The following is a 12503-nucleotide window of genomic DNA, read 5'->3' as shown; positions in this document are numbered from 1 at the left end:
GGGTAGAGAGAATGACATAAAGTTTTTGCTAGGTGAGGTTGTAGGACACAGTAAGGTATTAGAATTTTTTAAGAAATTGGGTAGGGTCAGTAGAATATGAACCTAGACACTGTTTAACTTGGGAAAGTTCAGAAAGAGAAAAGGGAACATCGATATGGATGGTTTTTTCTGACCTGTATATTTCTTGCAAAGGGAGGACAGCCTGGGACCGGGAGGACTGAGCCCTTTGCGGGGAAGGAAAGGAAGGTTGTGACTTGGAGGTGGAGTCTGGAGGTGGGGGGAGGTTGTTCCCTGGCTGTGGTTCAGCAGCAGCTTTAGCTTGGCCAGGAGGGGCTGTGTAGGGAGGAGAGGGAGGAGAATTAAGGAGAAGGTTTTTGGAGGGATTGAAGGAAAAATTGGGAGGAGGGGGAGAAGGAGTGCTCGGTTCAGAGATAGGCTGTTTTGGGAGAGGGGAACGGAGGAGAATGGTTTGATAAGTGGAACTTTTTGGCAGAGAGGGGGTACCTGCGCACGTTGAAGAAGGCTTGGACACATGGGACTTCACGCCACTTGCCGAGACGCTGACAGTAATTGTCAAGGTTTAGAAGAACTTCTGGGTTGAGGGTTCTGTAATGAGGGTGGTTAGGGTGAGGAGAAATTCCAGCTCTCCAGCTTAGAAACAATCTAGAGGGCGTCCCCACCTTGAGAGTTCCCAGCCCCGAGGCAGAAGTAGGTGGAGGAGTGGGTGGAGGGGTCCCACCGTCTTACTCCCTCCTAGGGTCCCGGACCCAGCAGAGACAGCTCTCACCTAGCACTAGGATTCCTGTGAATGTTGTCCCAGACAACAGAGAAGGAGAGTGCTGGAGGGGAGAGACAGGACGCTTTCTCCTTACCTGTGATTTGCCGGTGTTGGTGCTGAAGTCAGGTGAGTGGGTTCCGACCCATCTGATAGAGATTTCATCTTTTTACTTTCGTGGGTTTCGGCACCAAAATATTAGGTTTCTTTGACCAGGAAGAGAAGAGACCAAAACTTGATTGGAGAAAGTTTTATTTATGTGCAGGTGGGCTGAAGCTAAAAAATGTGACTGCCCCAAACAAAGTGGGGGAGGGGTACAACGTCATAGCTTTCGGGAGGGGGAGTGGGGTAAGATAGAGAAGTAAGGAGTTGACATCAGGGGATTGGTTTGTTTAGGGTAAGATAAGGAGTTAATGTCAGGGAGGTTATTACATTATGGAAAATTTTTGTTTTTGTCCTTGCTCAAACTGCCACATTAGCTAAGGGTGGGTTTTATGTAAACAGTCACGTGCACTGTGGGGGCGGAGAGCTTCCTGGAATATTTGCTAGGGGTGGGTTGTGTGTGTGTTGGGGACGGGGAGTTTTGCCTAACAGGAATAAGCTGCAAGCAGAGGGACTTATACTTCAAAGCCTACATTTGATCAGTGAATTAGTTGATGAGCTATTTATAAAAAGCGAGATGGGTCTATCTCTTTGCCATCACTCCCAGCTCTCCCTCCCTGCCTTAAGCTTTACTATTTATTGCCTATCCTGGCCCCAGGGTTTGGGACAATAAAGATGAATAGATAGTCCCTGTCCTCCAGGAGTTGGTGACTGGAACTCTGGGATCAATGTCACCCCCTTTCCCCTGTACAATGGCCACAAATCAAGGGGATCCTGATTTGTCCCTGGCAGAGAGTATGCTGAGTCCTGGACAGGCCGAGGGAGCTGCCAGTTGCTTTTCTGGATTTATAGACTGAGACGGACTAAGACAAAACTATGAGCTCACCAGGCATGGTAATGCACAAGGACCTTTCCAAACAGCAGCTTATACAGTGTCTATAAAAGGGAAATGGTATTGTTTCCTTACCACAACATTTCAAGACAGCTGAGCACTGTAAAAAGAAATAAAACAAAATTGAGTTACTTTGGCTAAGAGATTAAAAATGGAGTTGAGGGTCATTCTGGAGGTGACTCCTAGGCAAATCTCAGCCGAGATCACAAACTGCCACAGTGTGCAAAGCCTCAAGCAAGGATGTTCCTCAAAACCCTAAGGACATCTGGACACCGTAAAACAAATCACAAGGTGAGGAACTCAGACAATTACCTAACCAGAAGGACAATTGGAATACCCTAAATATCCACCAACCACAAACAACGTATCTAATATTTTTCTGTAAAAACCCTTGCCTGGTGGTGTGATATATGTAAGATACTGAAAGAGAAAAACTGCCAACCAAGAATCCTGTATCCAGCAAAGCTGTCCTTCAAATATGAGGGAGAGCTCAAAATATTTTCTGACAAACAGACAATGAGAGACTTTGTGAACAAGACACCTACCCTACAGGAAATACTAAAGGGAGCACTACAGGGTGATAGAAGACAGGAGTGCGTGGTTCGGAACACAATTTTGGGAGATGGTAGCACAACACTGTAAGTACACTGAACAAAGGTAACTATGAATACAGTTGAGAGAGGAAGGTGGGGAGCATGTGAGACACCACAAGAAAGGAGGAAAGATAATGACTGGGACTGTGTAACTTGGTGAAATCTAGAGTATTCAACAATTACGATAAAATGTACAAATATGTTCTTTTACGAGGGAGAACAAGCAAATGTAACCTAATAAACCCCCTTTATAAAAGCCAATCCATTTCTGGTATTTTGCCTAATGGCAGCATTAGCAAACCGGAACACATCATAAGAGCCCCCTTTTCTCAAAGCAAAAATGAGTGTCAATGGTATACATGAACATATTTGCAAATACGTACAGAACATCCCAAACACATGTCTGAGACCACCCCAAGGCCTTTTCTGCTGCCAATTAATTAGTGATGTTTGGCAAGGGACAGAGTCGTTCTGGGCATTATGACAGGCTCTGGCTGGTTGGTGAGTGTAAGGGTTTAAGGCACCAGTTGTCTATGGCTGGTGGTGGTTCTCACTTTTTCCTTCTCTTCTTCCTTTCTTCCCAACCCAGGATTGGACTTGCAGGGAAATATTTGTTTGGTCATTTGTTCATTCATTCCCTAACTCCTGGACCAGCTTAGGTACCTGTGCTGGTTTGGAACTGTTATGTACCCTGGAAAATGTCATGTTCTTTTAGTCCATTCTTGTGACTGTAGACCTATTGTTGGTTGGGACCTTTTGGTTAGGTTGTTTCCACGGAGATGTGACCCAGCCTATTCAGGGTGGGTCTTAATCCTTTACTGGAGTTCTTTTAAGAGAGTTCATGGAGAGAGAGATGCTAAGAGAGAAAGAAAATGCCCTGGGAGAAGCAAGAAGGACCCACAGAAACTGAGAGAGCCAATTTGAAGCCAGGGTCCAGGGGAGAAGGACCAGCAGACATCGCCATGTGCCTTCCCACGTGACAGAGGAACCCTGGATGGCAGCAGCCTTTCCTCAGAGAAGGTATCTTCCTTTTGGTGCTCTAATTTGGATATTTTCATGACCTTAGAACTGTAAATTTGTAACCTAATAAATCCCCATTGAAAAAGCCAACCCATTTCTGGTATATTGCATTCTGACAGCTTTAGCAAATCAAAATAGTATCCCTTTCATGGTACTAAATGCTGTAGGAATTACTTTAGAAACTTGATATTGGTCTGTAAGGAGGGGAACAGAGGCACTTGGGGCTCAGGTATAGAAACAGATTTTCACAGCATTTCTTTCTGTAATTTTTGAATTTTCAACGATGTGAACATATTTTCTATTAAACAATTAAAGCTGTTTTTGAAAAAGAAAAAAAAAAAAAACCCTTGCCTGGAAAATGCCGAGGTGGGTCAGGATGTGGGCTGCTACCTGAATCTGTGCTCCCCAGATTGCAACTCTAAGAACCCAAATAAATGTCTTCATTGCCTTGCAGCTCAGTTTGTTATTTCTCAATTGACAGCATATTTGTTCAAGTGGGGCATCAAGGGAAGTGCCGAGCACATAACGAGTGGATGGTTGAGAATGCTGAATAAATTCATCTAACCCTACAGTTATTTTTAGAAGACCAGAGATATGACTGTTTTGTTTTGTTTTGTTCTGTTTCTCTTGGTGCCTTAGCATTTTATGCCTTCCCTTTTAGTAGGAGTCAGCCTTGTTGACCCTGGTCCAGTATGTGACACACCTTATTAAAAAAAGAAGTATGAATGTACAATTAAATTAAATTTAAAAGTACTTACTACACTTAATCTTTGCTAAGATTCATTTTAACACTAGGCTTGTTTTATTTCTGAGTTTGGAAAATTTAAACATCTTAATAAATATTTTCCCCCAAATTTGTATTAAAACATTGACTTTGATTTTGATAAGTTTTCATAAAACATTATAGAACTGATACTTGGAAGTTTGTTCATAAAAACTGGGTCAAATGATCTAATCTGTTTTCTCTATTAGAGAGCAGTCTTTTTCCTCCTATAAATGTGACTCAATTGATTTGGTACACTGTCTGGTTTTCTGATATCTGTGAAATCACTGCTTCTAAAAATAGATGCCATTCCTTTTATGTGTTATTTCTTCCTGAGGGATGCAGAGTCTTTTGAATGTTTCAATACTTTGAAAGTTGTTAATTGATGTTACCTGAGGTTTTCCCAAGTTTGTATATTTAATTCATTTTACATCTTGTTGACAATAATAAGTCTAGAATTTTAAATAATGCTTGGAAATATTTCCAAGGATATTGACTTCTAAAAATCAACTAAATTTAGAAAATAAAAGAGATGGTTGGATATGTGATAGAGAGGTTAGGCTGAAAAATGTTTGGTCACCCCTATGAAATCTGATCTCTTCCAGATTTAGTTCTTCCTTTGCAATTGGTGGACTAGAGTTGATAATTTGATTTTATCATGATGGCATTCTTATCATGTAATACCACCACTATATTATCAGCAGTGTAATTGTTCTAAAATTAAGTCCTGTGTTCTTTCTCCTGGTGCTTGAAGTTAGCTGATCAGAATCCTGTATTAAAACTAAAAACTCCTCCCAGTGCTGCAGGAAGGGGGACGCACTGCTTTTACTGTCCTTTTCTGTCCTTTTTAAAAGTGGCCTATTCTGGATTTAGATATCAGAAAAACCAAATCTAAATGGCAAGCAAGACAATTATGCTATAATAAAAAACATCAATTGTTTTAGCAGGTATAGCACATTTGGAATCAAATATGTACTGAGATGTAAATAGAAAAAAAAGAAGCAAAAGTAATAGCAGTGATTCATCACCAAATATATGCTAAAAACAAAACAAAATATCACCAAGCAAAGATGAATGCTAGTGAAGAATGTTCATTGAACCTCACATGCCTTCAAGTCTGAGTACTGATGTTAATCGTGCTATACCTGGGGAAGCTTCACTTGATGACTGAGAAACTATGGTTTAATTCTGAAATTTAGAGAGATGAACAAAAAAACATGAGCAGGTAGCTATAGTGATTTTGCCAGGTCTGGCTAGTCTGACTGTGACACAGCTACAGAAATACATAAGGTCCATCAATGGACGAGTGGGTAAACAAACTGTGGTATATACATACGATGGACTGTTACACAGCTATAAGAGAATAAAGTCATGATGCATATAATAATGTGGATGAAACTTGAGGACAGTGTGTTGAGCAAAATTATCCAGAAACAAAAAGGACAAATACTGTATGGTCTCACTAATGTGAACTAACTATAATGAGCAAACTCAGAGAGTTAAAGTTAAGAACACAGGTTATCAGGAGATAGAAAGAGGGTGGAGATTGGGCATTTTGTGCTGAAGGAAAACAGAATGTTAAACAGTATTGATTGTAAAGATCCAGAAATGGAGAGTATAATATTATCTGATGGTAGCACAATAGGTAAAATGAACAAAGCTCAGTGTGAGTATGGTTGAAAGAGGAAGGATAGGGGCATCTATGACACCAGAAGGAAAGATAGACAATAAAGACTGGGACTGTATAACTTAGTGAAACCTGGAGTGGACAATCATGGTGATTAAATGTACAAATATAAAAAAGCCTTTACATGAGGGAGAACAAATGAATGTCGCCATTGCAAGGTGTTGAAAATGGGATGGTAAATGGAAAAAATACAATCAATGCAAACTATGGTTTATAGTTAACAGTAACTATAATATTCTCCCATTAATTGTAATGAAGGCAATATACTAAAGATAAATGTCAATAAGAGGGATATATAAAGGAGGGGCATGGGATTCTTTTGTGGTGGTGGTTGTCTCTCCTTTTTATTTTTTTATCCTTTACTTTTTAATATTTTTCCCTCTTTTTTCTTTGCAGAAGAAATGGAAATGTTGTCATGTAGACTGTGGTGGTGAATGCATTACTATGTGATTATACCCGCAGCCATTGATAGTTCATTTAGGATGGATTGTATGGTGTGTGAATAAATTGTTTAAAAAATAAACAGAAACATACAAGTGCTAGAGAAGATGTGAAGAGAGACAGATGTATCTAATCACTGTTGGTGGGGAAGTAGAATGGTGCAGCCCCTCTGGAGGGCAGTGGTTCCACAGAAGGCTGGGTGTAGGGCTGCCATATGATCCTGCAACCCCGTTATTTGGTATATACTTGGAAGAACTGAAAGCAGGGACACGAATAGACATTTGCACACTGATGTTTGTGGTGACACTCTTCATAATCTCCAGTGGATGGAGGTGGCCTAAGGTACATTTCTGTACTGTGGTCTTTGGCTCTGGTTGGTTCTTTTGTATGATTTATGTCTCTTTATTGATATCCTCTTTTTGTTTGTCATTTTCCTGAATCCTTGTTTTCCTTTAACTTTTTGAGATATTTAGATATTTTTTAAAAGTTTTGGTTTGATATATACAAGGCACGTCCTCCTTGTTGACGGTCGTTAATGCCTTGCTCCTTTGCATAAACTATCATTTCCTCTTTCCTTGCATGGCTTGTAGTCTTTTGTTGAACAGTGGGCATTTTGATATTTTAAGGTGTTATCTCTGGAATTTAGTCATTGAGGCATCTGTTCCTTAAGTTTGTATCCAGCTGTTGTTGTGACCTAGATTTCCTTGAATTCCAGGATCTAGCACAAACAAACAAATAAACAAGAAAGAAAGAAAACACCTTTCCCAGTCTTGGCAGATTGGCCTGTGTGAGTTCTCTCCTTCAGAGCTTAGCCTCCCTAATATTGAGTTTAAAGAACAGCCCAAGGCAAAATCATAGAGCCCTCCCCTATCTTTCCTGAGCATGTGGCTTTTCCTTGGCATGCATAACTGGCCCTAGATGTTCTCCTGTTTACAAAGATCAAAATGTCCCTTTTTCCTTAGGAAATAGTATTTCCTCCTGGTCCTCGGTAGTACACCGTATGTCGACATTTGGCCCCAGGCAGCTGCTATTTGTTCTGTAAGCTGCCTCTACATACAAAGCAAGTTGTGGTGTGGTGAGCTTGTGACACATTCTGGTTCAGTGCTTCATGTTGCCATCAGACAAATTGGCAGAGACATAAATGCACCCTAGTGTATGCACGATGATTACTCTGCTCCCTCCAGAACCAGGGCCCAGGGACCCACACTGGGGCGTGAACTGGCTCGGAACCAAGCTGGTGAGGGCAAGAGGGAGGTCCAGCAAGGGCAATGCAAGGCTTTCCTATGATTTATAAGTTTTTTTATAAACTTATAACACTTTTAACTGTTTTTAGGAGCTCTGAGAAAGATGGTTTGGCCATTTTTTTGCTTGTTTTTGTAAAGCTTCTGTGGGAGAATGAAAGACCGTGAGGTCACTCCCAGTCCATTGGTTCTAAATACCGCTATTGGCTTTTGACTCAAATTTAGCTGCTGTACTGATGCCACTCCAGAATTCCAGAATAGTGTATTCAGTGACTCAGTATCCCTACCTGGGTGTCCAGAAGGTATCTTCACCTTGTCATGTCCAAGAGAAATTCCCACTCTCCACTTTCATGACCAAGAGAAATTCCATCACTCTGCTGGCAATGGGACCATCATCCTCTCAGTAGCTCAAGAATCAAACCTGAAGTTGTTCTGGATTCTTTCCTTCATGTTCTTATTCAGTTCTTCAGCACATCTCATCGATTCTACCTCCAGAGCATTTTCTACAAATCTTCCCATCTCCACTGCCAGCCACCCAAGTCTGAGATGCCAGTCCCTCTTGAAATAGCTTCCTGTTTTCCCTGCTTCTTCTCTTACGCCCCTACAATATATTCTCTAAAGGACCGTTTAAAAATGTAATGAGGGGCACATCACTCCCCTTCTTTAAACCTTCCAGTGGTTGTGCGTCATGCTTCGAGTAATGTCCAAACACCTTACCGTAGTGTAGTGGAAACTGGGACATGCTACCAGGTACAGCTTCAGGGATGAAGGATTCATTGCTCCGCTGCTGAGGATGTTGCTAGCAGATGGTCTCGGCCTCTCAGGGATTGTGGAGTGTGCCCCCACCCAAGGTCATGCTTCACCCCAGAGCAGTCCTTATCTGGTGACTGATTGCTGTGGGGAGATGGCTCTGTGGGGTCCCATCATCTTTCCTCACCATAGGGCTGGCGTAGACCCCCACTGAGTTGCCAACACAGTTTGACTTTCTCCCTCCATCTTATCCTTCCTCCTTCCCTTCCCTTGCACAGCTGTTGACCTCAAGAGCAAGCCCTGGTAAGTCTCCTGCACAAAGGGTCTGCCCCACTTGTGACACCTGGCTTACAGGGCCTGGCAATCCAGCCCCTGCCACGCTCTCCTTGCCATGCTGGCTTCCTTTAGGGGCCTTTGCGTGGGCTGTTTTCTCCTCCTAGAACATTGTTTCTCCTTGGCCTTTTATGTTTTATTCCTTCTTGCTTTTAGGACTCATTCTACCCAGTTGTGTTTACACTCCCCTGATTTATTTTCTTCATAGCACTTACCAACACCTGATGGATTCTTGTTTATTTGTTTACTGTCAGTTACTCCACGAGAATTCAAGCTCCATGTCTTATCCCCAACACATCAAATTGTGCTTGGGATATAACAGATGCTCAGTGAATACTTATGAATGAATGGGGATGGGGAAGGGAATTCTAGGTATATGGAGTGGCATCTGCAAAGATGTGGGGCTAAGAGTATGTTCTAGAACTGGAGGTTAGGGACACAGCTGGAGCCCAGGAGTGGTGATGGCTGAGGCCAGATGGGTGAGGGCCCCTGTTTCTGTGTGTCTCAGCCCTTACTTCACTTGGTGACAAGGACACAGGGAGGATTTTAGGATCAGGACAGGCCTGTTCAGCCTTAGATGAGGTTTTTTGTTTTGTTGTGTTTTTTTTTTCAGTTTTTAATGTTTATTGAGATTGTTCACATACCATACAGTTATCCAAAGTTCCAAAGTGAACAATCAGTTGCCCCCAGTACCCTAATACAGCTGTGCATCCATCACCACACTTAATTTTTGTTCAATTTTTAGAACCTTTTCATTACTCCAGACAAGAAATAGAGTGAAAGAAGAAAAAAAAAAAAAAGAGAGAGAAGGAAACTTGAATCTTCCCATATCCTAACCAACCCCCCTCCGTTGTTGACTCATAGTGTTGGTATAGTACATTTGTTACTGTTTATGAAAGAATGTTAAAATACTACTAACTGTAGTGTATAGTTTGCAATAGGTATACATTTTTTCCCTGTATGCCTCTCTATTATTAACTTCTAGTTATAGTGTCATACATTTGTTCTGGTTCATGAAAGAGATTTCTAATATTTGTACAGTTAATCACGGACATTGCCCACTACAGGATTCAGTTTTATACATTCCTGTCTCTTGACCTCCAACTTTCCTTCTGGTGACATACGTGACTCTGAGCTTACCCTTTCCACCACAGTCACACACCATTCAGCACTGTTAGTTTTTCTGACATCTTGCTACCGACACCTCTGTTCATTTCCAAACATTTAAGTTCACCCTAGTTGAACATTCTGCTCATACTAAGCAACTGCTCCCCATTCTTTAGCCTCGTTCTGTGTCTTGGTACCTTATATTTCATGTCTATGAGTTTACATATGATAATTAGTTCCTATCAGTGAGACCCTGCAATATTTGTCCTTATGTGTCTGGCTTATTTCACTCAGTATATTGCCCTCAAGGTTTTAGCATCAACCCATTTTTTTTCTAAGATGGTTTTGTTCACATGCCATACATTCCATCCTAAGTAAACAATTGATGGTTCCCTGTATAGACACATATTTATGTGTTCACCACCTTCACCACTGTCTATATAAGGGCATTAGATGAGGTGTTTTGTGGCGTGTGGTGTTCGTGGCACATGGAAGGAGAGGGAAAAGATTAGAGCTGCGTGTTCATCTTCTGCAGTATTTGTAACGAGAAATGAAAAGAGCCTTTTCATGAAGGCAGGTTCTTCAGGTCATTCACTTGGTGTCATACGAAATCAGCTTCTGTTTTAAAAAAAGCATTTTGCAGGGAAATAATCTCAAACCTGCAGAAAAGCTATAAGTATAGAACTTGACCTGCTGTCAAATTTTGTTAGTCAAGGGTTTCATTGTTTTATATATAGGAAAGATTCTAACTATTGAGTGACTATTTTTAAATTCAACAACATGCGAGAAAGGACTTCTAACTGTGCCTGGCACACATAAACTCCCAATCAGAGGGAGCTGTTAAGATTTCAAGCATGCCAGCAGCCACGCTCACCACGTCGTCGTTCTTGCCGTGGTGCAGCAGAGATCCAGAAACACCACGCGTGCCCCCTTCCTTGCTCCTCTTGATCTTCACGAGGTGCGTGGGCTCCGTCTTTCCATCGGCCCTCAGGTGCAGCTGTGGTTTGGAGCTTGAAGAGCGAAACCTGTGTTCCTCCAGGACCGTCCAGGTCCAGACGGGGAGGCAGGGGGCCTGGGAGGGGCAGCGGTGGCTGGCGTGGGAGCTCGGCCGTCTGCAGCAGGGCTGAGGCACTACTGGGCGGGAATTCCGGTCTGGCCAGTTGAAGAGAAGAAAGGAGCCTCCAGGGAAGGCCCAGGAAGAGCACGAGGGTCGGGAACAGTCTCACTGTGCAAGATGCTTTTAGTTCAACTATTCTGAGAAAATATAGTGTAGGGACATCATGGATTTCCTTCCCTCTACTCAACCTGTTTCCAGACTCTGTGGACACTGTGTACAATGCATGACTTCTGGGGTTATTTTTGTCTCTTTATTCATCATTAAGCATATTTTGCCATTTTAACTGGGCAGGACTATTATTATTTTTTTAATCCTTTTTTGTATGATTTCCTAAGCTCAGGGGAGCCAGCAGTATTACTCATGGCCATCAAAACCCAGATGGTATTTTTATTCTACACTCAAATTGGCTTCCTCATGTCTTTCCAGGCCCTGTAAACCCCTTAAAATCCTGTAAAATTTCCATTTATCAGGTCAAGCTGTTCTTGAATCAACCAGGAAGACCAGTACACACATTTTCATTAGTCTCTTCCAAATTGAGATAAAGATTTTAAAAAATTATAAATACATATATAAACACACATACACATATATGTATGAATAAATTTTAAGAAGGGGGGATAAAAAAGCATGCCACTAATACCCATGTTTTGGCTCGTATTTTACTAAAAACTGTGGATGGCTGAGGGAGATGGCATCATCGTGTCACCTCTGGGTGAGACTGAGCCCAAAGCCCAGGGCCTGTGTGGGCAGGATGGAGCTGGGCCCTTGGTGGGAGCCTGGTGGGCACAGGACCCCTGGGTTAGAGGGACAGTAGCCACTCACAGGCTGGTTATCAAATGAGTTCATCTAACACCAACTCTACCTTCTTCTTGGTTCCGCATGAAAACTAGAGGACTTGGGAGGTGGAGAGGAAGCTGGAGGCCTTCTAGTTCAATTTGCTCTTTTCAGATAGCAGTCTGGTGCATACAGGCAGGGGCATCGTCAGGATCGGAACACAGACCCTTGGAGTCTGTGGGTCTGAGAGCCTGGGACTGGCCCACTGCTTGTCTCCAGCCTTCTCGGGCAGCCCCTGGGAAGAGCCATCCTCTCTCCTGCGAGGTCAGACCGGGAGGCATGGCCTTCTCCAGGGCAGTGAGCTGGGATGGGAAGAGGCCGCAGGGAGGGGTCTGTGGGAGGGGGCATCTCCCCGTCCGGCGGTGGGCTTTTCCCCAGCTCCGGATCTAACTTCAGACAGTAAGAGTCATGGGGGCGGAGACCGTTTTCCGTCCTCCCTAAAATGTGACTTCCACCCCTCCCCTTCCCCATGTTTACAAGGCACAGATGGCAGTGTGATTCTGGGTTGCCAACCTTTTGTTTCAGGCCTCTGGAAGGCAAGAGTGTTCCCATTTCTGTAAATTTGGAGGTCCACATGCTGGGCTTGCTTGTAAGGAAAGCAAACAAGACCCAGCAGACCCAGGCCTGCAGCTGATTTGAAAGCCTCAAGAAGCAGGTGAAAACTCAAAGTTATTAGTAAACTTATTTCAGGATGGGTGGTCAAAACGAGAGTCCCTGCCTTGCTCTAGGAGGGTGACAGACTCCCGAAAATTAGCTCATCAGCTTTTGCGGAAACACCAAAACAGGGCAGAGGAACAGGATCACCTTTTGAAGCATTGACGCTCCACTTACTACACCTCTCCAGGAAA

The sequence above is a fragment of the Choloepus didactylus genome, chromosome 1 (genome assembly GCF_015220235.1).
Source record: "Choloepus didactylus isolate mChoDid1 chromosome 1, mChoDid1.pri, whole genome shotgun sequence".
In the NCBI taxonomy this organism is placed as follows: domain Eukaryota; kingdom Metazoa; phylum Chordata; class Mammalia; order Pilosa; family Megalonychidae; genus Choloepus; species Choloepus didactylus.
Note: the sequence above shows the minus strand (reverse complement) of the source record.